General features: G+C 48.9%; 1 protein-coding gene across 1 annotated transcript in view; it reads right to left on the reverse strand.

Moving 5' to 3' along the window:
- Nucleotides 1–17,288, reverse strand: part of LOC124545592 — a 71,047-nt gene that overhangs the window by 28,368 nt on the left and 25,391 nt on the right. The gene's annotated exons all lie outside the window — the stretch shown is intronic.

Consider the following 17,288-nt stretch of genomic DNA (forward strand, 5'->3'; position numbering starts at 1 on the left):
CACCTACCAACCATGGTAAGCCCACAGTGCACTAATACTACTAAAACCAACAACTGGCCAACTATGAACTACCACATTTATCGAGGCTTCATATGCCCCGTCCACTGCTAGTACATTATAGCCTGGATATCCTCTGAGCCAAACTTCTGTCACTCTTTTCAGATCCTTGAACGCCATGCATCCCACCTCGCTTTCCACATCCGCTTACCCTCTCCTATAAGAATCTTTTACTAGCTCATACTTTCCCCTCCCGCATCACGCACAATGGACACCTCTATGTGCCCTGGACACTGACTTAACAAATGTCGTGGGATATGTGTTATAGCGTAAAGTCAAGTGCCGGCACGACAGTCGGGAACGATAGGGAAGGAAGGCTGTGAGAAGAAGCCACCCAATCGCATGCTGACCAACTTCCATTCCAGGACGACAACACGGCAGTTGCGGCCCCGTGCCCGAATGTTGGCGGCCCACTTGCATAGCGGCGTCAACGTTACACTTCGACAGCAGTTCACGAAAGACTTTTGTCAGTTAGAGATCAGCAATCACTGCAAAGACCGATTATTTCATATGTCGTCCTTTGCTTGCGACACATCTGTGTAATTGACAAAGTTAAGAATCTGTAATTTTCTTGAATGAGATTTTCCTCTGCAGTGAAGTGTGCGCTGATATGAAACTTCCTGGCAGATTAAAACTGTGTGCCGGACCGAGACTCGAACTCGGGACCTTTGTCTTTCGCGGGCAAGTGCTCTACCAAGTGAGCTACCCAAGCACGACTCACGATCCGCCCTCACAACTTTAATTCCGCCAGTACCTCGTCTCTTACCTTTCAAACTTCACAGAAGCTCACCTGCGAACCTTGCAGAACTAGCACTCCTGGAAGAAAGGATATTGCGGAGACATGGCTTAGCTACACTCTGGGGGACGTTTCCAGAATGAGATTTTCACTCTACAGCGGAGTGTGCGCTGATATTAAACTTCCTGGCAGATTAAAACTGTGTGCCGGACCGAGACTCGAACTCGAGACCTTTGCCTTTCGCGGGCAAGTGCTCTGCCAACTGAGCTACCCAAGCACGACTCGCGTACCCGCCCTCACAATTTTCTTACTGTAATGAAACTCATTAATATGAGTTGTTTGTTTGGTTAGCGAATTGAGTGGGCAGGATTTATAGACAACAAGAGTGGCGACGAGGTGTAAGAACAACATAGCGATGCCCTGTTCCCGTTCCGAACTCTGAGTTTTGTCGTGGGCTTTTGTGTTTTGCTGGCACCTTAATTCTACTTTGTCTTTTCTTTGGAGGAATGTATTTATATATTTTAATGGTGTCTCTTACAGTGTTTCTCCTATTCAGTGTTTTCAGGTGGATGTTGCAGAAATTTTCTTCGCTTGTGTGCTTAGTTTTCTTGCTTGCACTGTCTATTCCAAAATGAGCAATCCACCTCTCCCACCCCCCGCTCAGGCGCCTCAGCTGTAAGCAATAGATCCAATGTAGCTGACACAGATGTTTCAGTTTCAGACACAGCAGACGGCAACCCTTCTAAACTTGGTACAGCTGTTACTCGCAAACCAAGCCAACGCAGACCGATGACCGTAGCAATTTAGTCCCTTTAATCCCCACAACCCACCAACCAACCAACAAAGCCAACGCAGCGCAACATGCCGCCACGACTGCAGCTTCGAGTGCCATAACACCTTTTCGCCAGTATAACGAAAAAGAAAGGGAATGGCTCAAGTAGTTGCAACAGTGTGAAGCCCACATCGTTGCTCAAAAAGTGTCAAGTACTGTGAAATTACATTACTTTTGGTCAAAATTAGGAAGTGCAGTCTTTCGCCTCATTCAGAAATTGTTTCCTAACGCCACTCCGAGTGAACTTTCCTATGATCAGGTCGTGGGTTCTCTAACTATTATGAACAACAAGTGAATGTGGTGGCAGCTAGATGCCAATTCTTTGCCGGCCGGGATGGCCGAGCGGTTCTAGGCGCTACAGTCTGGAACCGCACGACCGCTACGGTCGCAGATTCTAATTCTGCCTCGGGCATGGATGTGAGTGATGTCCTTCGGCTAGTTAGGTTTAAATAGTTCTAAGTTCGAGGGGACTGATGACCTTAGAAGGTAAGTACCATAGTGCTCAGAGCCATTTGAACCAACCAATTCTTTCGTTGCAAGAAAAGGCCGAATCAAACTTATTGCGAGTGGGTAACAGATTTACAGGGTATGACGAGTAAACGCAAATTCAAATGTGCTTGTGGTGCTTTATATTCAGATGTTATCTTGCATGGTGCGATCATGTACAGTGTAACTGATGTAAACCTTAGACAACAGATTTTGAAACAGTCAGATCCCTCATTTCATCACGTAGTGCAAATTATAGAGCAGTATTATTCATGCGCCATAGCAGCCGATAAGTTTGAGCAGCTACCAATTTGTCTGGTTGAGTCGTCCGTTGCTCACGACCGGCCCAGTAAGCAGCAACAGCACACGCACGCCAAGCCACGTAAACAGTTCTCTAAATAGGTGGCTACATCAGTGAATAGAATTAAGTCATGCCCTCAGTGCTGTTCACGGCAAAAACGCCAAGATTGCTCGTCCAGACAAGCGCGGTGTTACACCTGTGGCAAGAAAGGTCACGTGCAGTCTGTATGTTTGCAGTGTAATAAACATAAGAGTTCTGCCCACTCACAAAAACCTAGTCACAAGGCCTATGTCATCAATGCAGTGCATTCAAAGCCTGCTGCAGGCATTAGGAAATCTAGGAAGCAAAGACTTTCTTCAGTGCTACGCCAGTCCAGCAACCTTTTTGTTCATTTGCATCTTATTGGAAAATGTGTGAAATTTCAGTTGGACACGGGTGCCTCTGCTACATTGCTGAATCGTGATACATATGAATTGTTAGGCTCCCCACGCCTGTCTAAAACTAGCACGCACCTGACAGCTTATAATGGGCAAGACATTCCCGTTTTCGGAAAATGAACTTTGCCTGCCATGTATCGCTCGCACACGTGAACTGTGACTTTCGCTGTCTACAATCACGCGATTGTGAGAACGTAGTTTGTTTGGCTTTCAGATTCAGGACAGTGCGTTGCCAGTGACTGCATTCAATGACAAGGACAGTGTAGCTAGTAGGTTGCTGAAGGAATTCCCTGAATTCTTAGGCAAGGCTAACAATTTTTTTTCACATATTACTCTGAAAGACAATGCTCAGCCGAAATTTTGCCGGGCTAGACCTGTTCCTATTGGATTAGGGACAAAGTGACTACTGAACACAAAAATTGCAAGACAGCAGAACAATTTTGCTCATAAACGCTAGTCAATGGGCAGGTCCACTAGTTTTGCTCCCCAAACCTTCGGGCCGCTTTCACCTCTGTATTGACTTTAAGCCTATAGTCAACCCACAAACTGTGATTGCCACGCCCAGAGGACCTCATGGACAGATTAGGCGCTGGTCACTACTTTTCAAAAATTGATTAGCGCAACGCATACCTTCAAATACCATTAGATGCACAATCTCAAACCGCGTGTGTTGTGAGTACTCATTTGGGTTTGTTTAAATATTTGCGTTTGCCTTTTGTCAGTGCTTCCGCAACCTCCATTTTCCAATGGTATTTGGAACAGCTGACTGCTCAAGTAGAAAACTGTTCAAACTATTTAGACAATATTGTCGTAGCAGGTCGTACACTTGAATAAAACATTACAAATTTGCGTGCTTTGTTTAGTGTGTTATCTGAGGCAGGACTAAAGTGTAGACTGGACAAGTGTGATTTCTTTTTAACTTGCGCTGTTGTATCTTGGTCATGGCATCAATAGTCGAGGTGTCAATCGTCATCAGTATTGTTAGCTATACGTGATTTGCCAGTCCCTCGCAATGTCACAGAATTACAGTCAGTCTTAGGGAAAATAAACTACTATATTCGGTTTACACCGAATGCTGCACAGATCGCAGGTCCATTGCATCGCTTGCATCGCAAAAACGTGCTCTTTGTTTGGACAGACGAGTGCCAAGAAGTTTTTCAAAAACTTAAAGATCCATTGCTCAGTGATCGATGCTTGGTAGTGCGCCGATACTTTCCACGTCGGCATAGCCTCGCTATACAACACTGTGTGATTCTTGTTCAAAATGACAGCGGACAGTCACGCGTGTTGTTCCCCAAAGCTTTGCAAAAAGAAGTGTTGCAGTTACTTCACCAAGGACACTGGAGGATTGTTCGTACGAAGCAGTTAGCGCGTCGACACTGTACTTGGCTGGGTATGGACACCCAAATACACTACTGGTCATTAAAATTGCTACACCATGAAGATGACATGCTACAGACGCGAAATTTAACAGACAGGAAGAAGATGCTGTGATATGCAAATGATTAGCTTTTCAGAGCATTCACACAAGGATGGCGCCAGTGGCGACACCTACAACGTGCTGACATGAGGAAAGTTTCCAACCGATTTCTCATACACAAACAGCAGTTGACCGGCGTTGCCTGGTGAAACGTTCTTGTGATGCCTCGTATAAGAAGGAGAAATGCGTACCATCACGATTCCGACTTTGATAAAGGTCGGATTGTAGCCTATCGCGATTGCGGTTTATCGTATCGCGACACTGCTGCTCGCGTTGGTCGAGATCCAATGACTGTTAGCAGAATATCGAATCGGTGGGTTCAGGAGGGTAATACGGAACGCCGTGCTGGATCCCAACGGCCTCCTATCACTAGCAGTCGAGATGAGAGGCATCTTATCCACATGGCTGTAACGGATCGTGCAACCACGTCTCGATCCCTGAGTCAACACATGGGGACGTTTCCAAGACAACCATCTGCACGAACAGTTCGACGATTTTTGCAGCAGCATGGACTATCAGTTCGGAGACCATGGCTGCGGTTACCCTTGACGCTACATCACAGACAGGAGCGCCTGTGATGGTGTACTCACCGACGAACCTGGATGCACGATTGGCAAAACGTCATTTTCTTGGATGAATCCAGGTTCTGTTTACAGCATCATGATGGTCGCATCCGTGTTTGGCGACATCGCGATGAACGCACATTGGAAGCGTGTATTCGTCATCGCCATACTGGCGTATCACCTGGCGTGATGGTATGGGGTGCAATTGGTTACACGTCTCGGTCACCTCATGATCTCATTGACGGCACTTTGAACAGTGGACGTTACATTTCAGATGTGTTACGACCCGTGGCTCTATCTTTCATTCGATCCCTGCGAAACCCTACATTTCAGCAGGATAATGCACGACCACATGTTGAGGTCCTGTACGGGCCTTTCTGGATACAGAAAATGTTCGACTGCTGCCCTGGCCAGCATACTCTCCAGATCTGTCACCAACTGAAAACATCTGGTCAATGGTGGCCGAGCAACTGGTTCGTCACAATACGCCAGTCACTACTGTTGATGAACTGTGGTATCGTGTTGAAACTGCATGGGCAGCTGTACCTGTACACGCCATCCAAGCACTGTTTGACGCAATGCCCAGGCGTATCAAGGCCGTTATTACGTCCTGAGGTGGTTGTTCTGGGCACTGATTTCTCAGGATCTATGCACCAAAATTGCGTGAAAATGTAATCACATGTCAGTTGTAGTATAATATACTAGTCCAATGAATACCCGTTTATCATCTGCATTTCTTCTTGGTGTAGCAGTTTTAATGGCCAGAAGTGTAGAAAAGATGTCACAGTGTCACGCATGTGCGGAAAGTAAGTCCGCTCTGCCACAAAAACTCTCTGCTTTGCTTAAGTAGCTATCACCATGGCAACGTGTGCACATTTCCTTTTGTTGTGCCAATGAAATGGACAACGTCACGTAGCACAGTTCAGGCATTGTCCTCTATTTATGGCCTCGAAGGTTTGGCTGAAGTCACAGTGTCGGACAACGATCCTCAGTTGACGTCAAAAGAAATTTAAACATTCTGCGAACGCAATGTCATACAGCATCCAAACAGCGAATCGGAACGTTTTGTCAGAACCCTCAAGCAGCAGATGTCCAGACTTCGCACCGCACACACCATGGATCAAGCATTGCAACATGTCGCCTCCTATCGCTCACATCCACGACATGACACTGATCCACCGTCCTCAGCATCCGGCGCCGAAGGAAGGGCTCAAGTATCGCTTCACATTGCGTGAATTGTGTTTTTCAGGGTTTTTAGCGGCAGCAGAGGGTGGGCGCGAGGCGAGATTCTTCGTAGACTTGGCGCATGTATGTATCTCATTTCAGGCCGATACGGATTGCAGCGCCGACATCACAATCAAAATCGTCACTGTTATGTACCGTGATCCTTCTTTGTCTCTTCCCCTAGATTCATGGATCCCGAGGACAACGCGACCACAGCAGGCGCCAGAGGATGTCACCAAGACACCGCGGGACGACCTCATGGAAACGGACCCTTTGCCTCCTCCGCCGCCTCCTACCGATGGATCAGCAGACGCCTTCTGCGTCATGGTGTGGGCCTCAGGAGGTAGACGCGTACACTCTGAGCGTTTTCTGGGGAACGTTTGCTCCAGAGCGAATGCCGGGTGGTGGAGTATGACTGGAAGTATGACATCCCCTGCAGCCACAGTTTCCGGTCCATCAGAGCCTCCGCGCTCCTGCCTCTCCTCTCGTTGCCGTCCTCCATATTTGACGACGGTCCGTCGCTTTAGGGGAAAGGGGGGGGGGGGCGAATGTTATGCCGTGAAGTCAAGCGCCGGCACACCAGGCAGGAACGACAGGGAAGAGAAGGCTGTGGCAAGAAGTCAGCCAATCGCACGCAGACTGACCTCCTTTCCAGGACAACAACGGGACGGCTGCAGTCCCAACGTGAAGAGGACGTAAGTGCCGTGCCCGACTGGTGGCGGTTCATTTGACGTGACGCACTTCGATAGGAGTTCAGGAAAGGCTTTTTGTCAGAGATCAACACTCACTGCAAAGACTAAGTATTGCTTGCGACACATCTGAGTAATTGCCAAAATTAAGTATCTGTAAGTTTCTTATTGTAATAAAACTCATTAATACGTTTGATTGTTTGTCTAGTGAACCTAGTAGGCAGGATTCCTAGACACAACAATATGCAACAATATGCACCTAATATCGCGTGGAGCCTCCTCTGGCCCTGCGGAGTGCAATGAGACGCCGTGGAAGTATGTTTGCAAGTTTCCTCTGGAAGCAGCTGACACCAAATCGCAATTCTCGTCTATTCGCAGGTGCTCGATCCAAGCCTACATTCCATGAGATCCCAGATATGCTCGGTGGGGTTCAAACCTGGGCTACATGGTGGCTACTCAGTCCTTGACCCTCCCCTGCATGTTGCTGGAACCATTCTAGGGTGACGTTGGAGCGATGTGGCGGCGTCGTGTCATCTTGAAACACCGCAGAACCGTCAGGGTATTGGAAGGTCAAAAGTGGGTGGAAATAGTCCCCGAGCCACTCAACATACAGCGGACCATTCAAAATCCCATCCAAAACAACTAGGGGCCCCATTCTACACTCCATACCAGGAAAATATACCTCAGACCACAGCAGAGACACCTTCTTGGTAGGCGTGATCCATCGGCTCATATGCTCTGCGCCACACACGATGCCGCCCCTTATAATGGTGCACTTGAAATCGTGATTCAAACATATCACATTACGACATTGTTGTAGTGTCCATTTCTCATGACTGGCGACCCACTACAAGCCGTTGCGCCCAGTGACGTTGGGTTAACAGTGGAACCCGTGTGCGGTGCCGGCTCCCATACTTTGTGGAACCCATGATCTTACAGACTGCCCACTGGGAAATGTGTCTAACACGTTCTGTGTTGAATTGAGCCGTGATTTGTTGCAATGTGGCCCTTCGGTCGCAATTGTCGACCCGTCTCAGATGTCGTCGGTCACGGTTATCGAGGCCAGTAATTCGTCTGTTGTGGGCTGTGACATGCTCATTCAACAATTCACGATACTTCCTGGTCGTGGTTGAACGTGTGAAGCAGAATTCCTGCACCACTGCTAAAATCGAAAGTCCCATCTATAGGGCAATGAGCGCCGTACCCCGTTCGAATGGCGTTAGCTCGCAACGACGTTATATGTTACACAAATCGCTTGGAGAACCACTTTTCAAGTCTCCTATACAACTTCAGCTCGCACAGGGGACGTTTGCTGCACATAAAACACTTCTGCGACATCTGTACCCCGCTGTCCCACGACATCTGCTACGTCAGTGTACATCCTTCTATTTTCGATTTTATCAGATTCATTGTTTTTCCTCTAATTTCCATTCCTAGTACACTGGTGCGTCCATACGAACACACCCGACCAAACAAGCACGTACACACTCTCCATATCGTCTCCCCACGCTACAGACGCCCAGACATTTATCCCCCTCCCCCTCCCGTCCTACAAGATTCAACCCACTCCATATCGTCCGCCATGGCAGGGCTACTTCTTCTCTGCTCATTCTCCACTGCTCTTTTCTTCACATGGCCATGGCCTGGCCTCCAACTTAGTGACACCTATCCTATATCCCATGTTTCCTATCACTCAGTTTTCCACATTGCACTCATTCCCTAGTACCAACCTTCTGCATTCCTATGCCCTCTATGTCAGACATTTTGATGATACGTTTTCAATCTGGTCGCCTGGTGGCGAGGCTAAGTTGCAGTTCATCGACCATATGAACAGTGTAAAGCCAAACATAAGACTTACAGCGGGGATGGACTTGTCTTTTGTAGATATATTGTTCGAACTGAAACTAGATGGACAATTCAGCCATTCTGTGTATTGAAAACAGACGCATACGGACTTATATCCTAACGGCGTAGTTTTTCCATTCAGCTCAGAGGAGAAGTATGCTGAGCACCCTTATACAAAGAGCTCATGACATTTTTTTTTAATAAGGAATGGATATTCAGTCCATGACGTTAAGAAACGAATACGTGATGTCGCTCAACCAGTGCAGGAGAACCAACACATGATGCGACCTCATTTCGTGAGACAACGAATAGTAAGACAGGTGGAGACCTACTGGCAAGGAAAGATACCGAAATGTAATAATACCGCACAACAGCAGTTATTTTGATATTGTTTCATTAGGCAACCGCTTTCGACTTTCAGATCACGTCATCTTCCGGCCTATCGTATAAATGACACCAAGTACCACTCATGCATGTATAAGGCACTAATATTCGTATCCGGTGCCATAGATACTCGAACTTAATGCTCATTGTATATATGTGATGTATAAGTTTGAGAAATCTTATCTGCCAAATTGATTCACAGAGATATTTACAGTTTTCATAGTCCATTGAACAATCCCAAGATCCTACATTTCATGATATAGGTGAAGATATTACTACGAGCTTTTCCGGAGAAGACTTACAGAGAAGATCAAAATCTGACGAGTTTCTAATAGCATAAGACATTGAGGAAACAGGGCTTTAGTTAAATGACTCAGATTCCCTTTTATTGCTCAACATTAGAGTGCGTGCTAAAGATGTACCTTACATTAAGGCACGCAAACATTCCAAGCATGCAGTACCATAAAACTTCTCGTAGAATTAGCACCATACCTGGTAAAGGTATTATTCTCCAAAAGCTGCCCGTTGAGTTACACATCCCCGGAATTAACTAGTGTAGACCTAAAATAAATCTGCAAAAATGGCTGGCAGTTGGCGATGAAGGGATTAATGTGTCGGACGAGGCGTGCAAAGATACATGATTTAGTGTAGACTGCAAACAGAGGTTTGGCGCAACGTCACGTTGCAGATAGAATTTTAGCTCTTAAAGCCAAGCAAATACACTCCTGGAAATTGAAATAAGAACACCGTGAATTCATTGTCCCAGGAAGGGGAAACTTTATTGACACATTCCTGGGGTCAGATACATCACATGATCACACTGACAGAACCACAGGCACATAGACACAGGCAACAGAGCATGCACAATGTCTGCACTAGTACAGTGTATATCCACCTTTCGCAGCAATGCAGGCTGCTATTCTCCCATGGAGACGATCGTAGAGATGCTGGATGTAGTCCTGTGGAACGGCTTGCCGTGCCATTTCCACCTAGCGCCTCAGTAGGACCAGCGATCGTGCTGGACGTGCAGACCGCGTGAGACGACGCTTCATCCAGTCCCAAACATGCTCAATGGGGGACAGATCCGGAGATCTTGCTGGCCAGGGTAGGTGACTTACACCTTCTAGAGCACGTTGGGTGGCACGGGATACATGCGGACGTGCATTGTCCTGTTCGAACAGCAAGTTCCCTTGCCGGTCTAGGAATGGTAGAACGATGGGTTCGATGACGGTTTGGATGTACCGTGCACTATTCAGTGTCCCCTCGACGATCACCAGTGGTGTACAGCCAGTGTAGGAGATCGCTCCCCACACCATGATGCCGGGTGTTGGCCCTGTGTGCCTCGGTCGTATGCAGTCCTGATTGTGGCGCTCACCTGCACGGCGCCAAACACGCATACGACCATCATTGGCACCAAGGCAGAAGCGACTCTCATCGCTGAAGACGACACGTCTCCATTCGTCCCTCCATTCACGCCTGTCGCGACACCACTGGAGGCGGGCTGCACGATGTTGGGGCGTGAGCGGAAGACGGCCTAACGGTGTGCGGGACCGTAGCCCAGCTTCATGGAGACGGTTGCGAATGGTCCTCGCCGATACCCCAGGAGCAACAGTGTCTCTAATTTGCTGGGAAGTGGCGGTGCGGTCCCCTACGGCACTGCGTAGGATCCTACGGTCTTGGCGTGCATCCGTGCGTCGCTGCGGTCCGGTCCCAGGTCGACGGGCACGTGCACCTTCCGCCGACCACTGGCGACAACATCGATGTACTGTGGAGACCTCACGCCCCACGTGTTGAGCAATTCGGCGGTACGTCCACCCGGCCTCCCGCATGCCCACTATACGCCCTCGCTCAAAGTCCGTCAACTGCACATACAGTTCACGTCCACGCTGTCGCGGCATGCTACCAGTGTTAAAGACTGCGATGGAGCTCCGTATGCCACGGCAAACTGGCTGACACTGACGGCGGCGGTGCACAAATGCTGCGCAGCTAGCGCCATTCGACGGCCAACACCGCGGTTCCTGGTGTGTCCGCTGTGCCGTGCGTGTGATCATTGCTTGTACAGCCCTCTCGCAGTGTCCGGAGCAAGTATGGTGGGTCTGACACACCGGTGTCAATGTGTTCTTTTTTCCATTTCCAGGAGTGTATATGGCAGAAGGGACAGCGGTATTCGCAATTGATAATGCAATGTGCACTCAGCTGAAATTCGGTGCTGGCATAAGTTTCTGTCAGGTTACGAGTGCTGCTCGTCGCCCACGTAAGAAGAAATCTGTAGGATGGTTAAGAAATTGCATCCAATCATCGTTGTTTGCAGCTATGAGTGAACTGAAATGGAAATGAATAAGAAGCAGATGGGTTAAAACACATAGGGTTCTACCAACACCTAAGACATGGGGTGGGGCTATCCCATACCTAGTTCCAGCATTAGCTGGATTAGCAGCTGTTCACTCTTTAGCTGGAGGTGTGGCAACTATAGCCCAATCAGTGAATAATTTATACAGTGACGAAGAGCAAGTTCAGGAGGTGAAGAGACCTGATAGGAACATGCAATATGTCACTTCGAAGAAAGGACTTAATTAAAACCATACAACAAAGTACGACAGTGAAGTGCCTGTGTTGTTAAGAAGAACAATGCGATAATCTCTCAGACCGGCATGCATGTCTGAAGGAGCAGGCACTGCGGCGACTACAGCCGTTATAAAATACATGAAACGCATCTGCAGATGCGAATACGAACAACCTTCAGCTGTACAAGGGAATGACGACAATGAAAACTTGCGCCACACCGAAACTCGAATCAGCATGCATACATACATGTATGTCCGAAGGCCCACTGCGTCATTCTCCTTAACAACACAGGTAGACCAACATCGCATTTATCCGCCGATAGCAGGCATCGACTTTCAATTAAAACGTCCTCGCCGGTACGGGAATTGCATAATGTGTGTACGAGTACAGGTTGTGACGCAGGAATGACGACATATGGAAGTTTTGGTTGGTCGTGGGTCATGCACAGATAGCCGAAGCACTTAAGGCGACCGCTCGCTTAAAGAAACAAATCAGGGTTTGAGTTCCAGTTGGGCGCAAATTTTCATCGTCGCCATTCCCTGATGAAGCTGATGATTGTTTGTATTCGAAATGTGAATATATCTCAACACAGGAAAGGATTTGGGCTGCTCAGGAAAAAACCCTCATAGCTGTATTATTCAGCTACCACTATGAATACAGATTTGCTTAAGTTCGTCAAAAAGTTCCACATCTTAAGGTTTTCTGGGGTGTTTATGCAGAATACGCTGTTGAAGACAATGTAGAACTATAAAGAATGTGGGATTGTAGGATTATAAACCTAGATGTTGCAAGAGGTGCTGTAACTCACTGGGTCGTATACAATGAGGTTGGTGGTTGGTTGGTTTGTGGGACTGAAGAGACCAGACTACTGTGGCCATCGGTCCCTTTTTCCACGAACGTGAAACACCTTCAAAGAATAAAAACAAACAATGGAGATGACAAGAGACGACACAGGATAAGAAAGACACAGACAAAGACCAGACAAAGGGAATTAAAATCACACTGAGTGCGACAGTGGTTGGCCGACCATAGAAACAAAAAAGAAAAGACAACCACCAAGAACCTCACTAAAAACCCAGTCTAAAATCGTAGCCGAAAGGCCAGACTCAACACAAAAAAAGGACAAACACCTAGCTCAAGCGATAAAAATCCCCTGCACGAATAAAACTCAAAACTAAATCTGCCATCGCAACGTCATCTGATAAAAGTGCAGGAAGCGTATCAGGCAGTGCAAACGTCTGCCTAAGCGGAGTTAAAAGCGGGCAGTCCAACAAGATGTGGACCACCATCAAAGCAGCCCCACAGTGACATAAAGGTGGGTCCTCGCGGCGCAATAAATAGCTGTGCGTCATCCAGGTGTGGCCAACATCAGTGTCCTTGCGAGAGACCTGCAGGGAGGACTGCCACGCACCAGTAGCCTCCTTGATGGCCCGAAGTTTCTTGGGTGAAGGAAGGGTGCGCCATTCTTCACCCCAGGTGCGAAGTACCTTCTGCGGCAAAACTGACCTGAGGTCACTCTCCAAAAGGCCAATCTCCAAGGCTAGTGCACCAACAGCCTGTTTGGCCAACGTGTCAACACCTTCCTTTCCTGGGATGTCGACATGACCTGGGCTCCACACAAAGACCACAGAGCAGCCACAAAGGGCAAGAGTATGGAGGGACTCCTGGATAGCTATCACCAGACGAGAGCGAGGGAAACATTGGTCAATAGCTCGTAAGCCACTCAGGGAGTCACTACAGGTAATGAAGGGCTTACCTGAGCAGGAGCGGATATACTCTAGGGCGAGAGAGATAGCGACCAGCTCGGCAATGAAAACACTGCAGCCAGCCAGCAATGAGTGTTGTTCATAATGATGCCGTAGAGTGAGAGCATAACCAGCACGGCCAGCAACCATCGAACCATCAGTACAGACAATGTAAGAGCCTTGAAACAGGCAAGGATTGAAAGAAAGCAGCGGCGGAGGGCCTCAGGAGGGACTGAGTTCTTCGGGCCCTGTGCCAAATCGAGCCTAAGGCATGGGCGGTGCACACACACTGGGGGTATATGCAGAGGGACCTGGAAAAGAGATGGAAAACTTCAAGCCCAGAGAGAAGAGCTCTGCCATGAACTGCGATTGTACACCCTGACCTGGGCCTCTGCTCCAGAAGATGACGACTGACTGAGGGAACAGGAGACGATAATTGGGATGCCTGGGCAAGCTACAAACATGTGTAGCATAAGCGGTCAGTAATCTTCGGCGCCGGAACCGCGATAGAGTGACATCTGCCGCCACAAGTATGCTGTTGACAGGGCTTGTCCGGAAAACTCCAGTGGCGAGTCATATCCTGCTGTGAAGGATGGGGTCCTGCAACCGCAATGCGGAAGGAGATGCCGAACCGTAAGCCATAATCTGAATTAACGCCTGGTACAGCTGTAGGAGGGTAGACCGATCGGCACCCCCAGCTGGTGTGACTCAAGCAACGAAGAGCGTTAAGGTGCCGCCAGCACGTCTGTTTAAGTTGCCAAATATGAGGGAGCAAAGTCAACTGGGTATCAAAAACCAATCCCAAAAACCGATGCGTCTCCACCACAGGAAGAGGTTCGCCGTCAAGATATAGCCTTGGCTCAGGGTGAAAAGTGCGTCGCCGGCAGAAATGCTTAACGCAGGTCTTGGCAGCCGAAAACTGGAAGCCATTTGCTGCAGCCCAAGACTGTACCTTGCGGATAGAGCCCTGCAGCTGCCGTTCAGCAGCTGCAATTCCGGTGGAGCTATAGTATAGGCAGAAGTCGTCAACATACAAGAAAGCTGAGACAGACGCTCCCACCGCCACAGCGAGCCCATTAATTGCAATTAAAAACAGTCAGACACTTAAGAAAGACCCTTGCAGTACCCCATTCTCCTGAACTCGGGAGGAACTGTGGGAGGCCGCAACTTCCATGCGGAAGGAACAAAGCGACAGAAAATTTTGTATGAAAACCGCGAGTGGACCCCAAAGACCCCAACCATGAAGCGTAAAGAGGATGTGATGTCGCCATGTCGTATCATATGCCTTCCACATGTCAAAAAAGACGGCGACCAGATGCTGATGGCGGGCAGAGGCCATACAGATGGCAGACTCAAGGCAGACGAGATTTTTAGTGGCAGAGTGGCCCTTACTACACCCACCCTGAGATGGAGCCAGAAGGCCCCGAGACTCAAGTAGCCAACTCAAGCTCCGCCTCACCATGTGCTCGAGCAACTTGCAAAGAACGTAGGTGATGCTAGCTGTCCACCTCCAGAGGGTTTTTACCAGTTTTCAGCACAGTGATTACAATGATTTCCCACCATTGCGACAGGAACTCACCCTCAACCCGGATATGGTTGAAAAGGTGTAGGAGGCTCGCTGGCAGTCCACAAAGTGGTGTGTGAGCATCTGACAGTGGATGTGATCTGGCCCAGTAGCCATATTAGAACAAGTAGCTAGGACACTTTGGAATTCCCTATCACTGAACGGAGCATTGTACGATTCAGGGTGTTGCGTGTGAATGAAAGACGCTGACGTTCCAACCACTCTTTCAGGGAGCGGAAGGCCAGCAGGTAATTCGCAGAAGCAGAACTCTGAGCATAATGCTCCGCTAATGTGTCGGAGTCAGTACAGACTGATCCATTCAGGGAAAGCACAGGTACGCCGATGGGATTCCGATAGCTATAGAGTCGTCTAATCTTGGCCCAAACCTGCGATGGAGAGGTACAGAGGCCAATAGTGGAGACTTACCATTCCCAGCACTCCTGCTTGCGTTGGCGAATGAGGCACCGGGCTTGCGCACGGAGCCATTTAAAGGCGATGAGGTGTTCCAATGATGGATGCCACTTGTGACACTGGATCTTTAATCACCTCAGCGATCTCGGGCGACCACCAAGGCACAGTCCTCCGCCGAGGGGACCAAGAAGAACAGGGAACGTCAGATTCTGCGGAAGTAACTATGCCAGTGGTGACAAAGTGGACCACCGCATCGATGGCGTCATTGGAAAGAGGCTCAATAGTGGCAATGGAAGTGAACAAGTCCCAGTCAGCCTTATTCACAGCCCATGTGCAGGGGCGCCTAGAAGAGTGACGCTGTGGCAGTGACAGAAATATTGGAAAGTAGTCACTACCGCACAAGTCGTCATGCGCACTCCATTGGACAGCTGGTAGTAGGGCTGCAGATCGAAAGGTCGATGGCTGAGTACGCGCAATGCGCCACACTGAAATGTGTGAAGGCACCATTATTTAAAAGAGAAAGGTGGAGCTGTGCCAATACATGCTCAACGGTGGCCACTGATCCACCCCACAGAGGGTTATGGGCATTGAAGTCGCCCGGTAACAGCCAGTAACAGAAAAGGTGGCGGCAATTGGGCTATCAGCACAGCGAGGACATGCTGCGGGACATCACCATATTTGGACAGACTCACTGTACAGAGAGTGAAGGACGTAGATGCAGATGCCACGAGATACCCTCTCATAAGCTGCCCGGTTCTTATAATAACCCTGATAGCCACGGAGGGCGGGGGTTCGCATCGCCAGAAACCGAGTTACCTGAAGAGCAATGCAGAGGAAATGGTGAAGGCAGAGAAGTTGTCGGAGCTCAGCAAGATGGTGGAAAAACCCGTTGTAGTTCCACTGGAGGATGACATTGTCCATGGCCGAGATAGACGTGAAGGGACCGAGGAGGCAGATTATGCTACTGGGTCACCTGCTGCCACCAACTGAGTATTGAGAGAAGTGACATCCATCATGTTTGAGGACCAGCGAGATCTAGGTCCTCAGAGGACGCCAGAATCTCCACCTCATCCCCAGACGCAGAGCTTGTAGGTAGCGGTGGAGTGGGTGCCACCGCAATTTCCTTGGACCTAGGGGGTCTTCAGTTACGACATCTCACACTGTTCCTTTGGTTGCCCTTGCTGGGATGGCTTGTTTGATTCAGTCTCTGGGACTGAAGAGGACCACGAAGCCCTACAACCAGCTATCTGGGGCTTCTTCAGCACCTGGCGGGTGTCTGGTTTGTCACTGGTAGGAACCTGGGAAGGGAGTGACCAAAAGGATCCCTTCTTGGCGAGAGAAGCTGAAGAAGACTTACACTTCTCTGGCTTAGAAGTGGGGACTGGTGTCCTCGATGGTTGGGGGAGTGCTGCTCCCAAGGTAGGAGGTGCAGGAGGGAGGGAAGTGCCCCCCACCGTCAAGGGGACAGGTGTAGTCCTTTGGCTCTGAGAGCTGACTGTAGTCCGCAGCTCGTGGTCGTGCGGTAGCGTTCCCGCTTCCCACGCCCGGGTTCCCGGGTTCGATTCCCGGCGGGGTCAGGGATTATCTCTGCCTCGTGATGACTGGGTGTTGTGTGCTGTCCTTAGGTTAGTTAGGTTTAAGTAGTTCTAAGTTCTAGGGGACTGATGACCATAGATATTAAGTCCCATAGTGCTCAGAACCATTTGAACCATTTTTGAGCTGACTGTATGTGGTGCAACGGATGGAGCTGTAACAGGAGTGTTCCCTACCACGTTTAAATTTCTGACATTTCACACTCCGATTCATAATGTGTTACCCTTTCATGGACTGTTCAATCTTCTGCTCCCCTCTTGGCAGTTAACTCCCAGAGCCTAATGGAGAGATCAACATTACACTTTTTCAATTGCACGCCACATGTCTTGTGGATAAATAATATGTGTCTTTAATACAGTCTTTCCACTTGTCTTTT

This window comes from Schistocerca americana, chromosome 8 (genome assembly GCF_021461395.2).
Source record: "Schistocerca americana isolate TAMUIC-IGC-003095 chromosome 8, iqSchAmer2.1, whole genome shotgun sequence".
Lineage (NCBI taxonomy): Eukaryota > Metazoa > Arthropoda > Insecta > Orthoptera > Acrididae > Schistocerca > Schistocerca americana.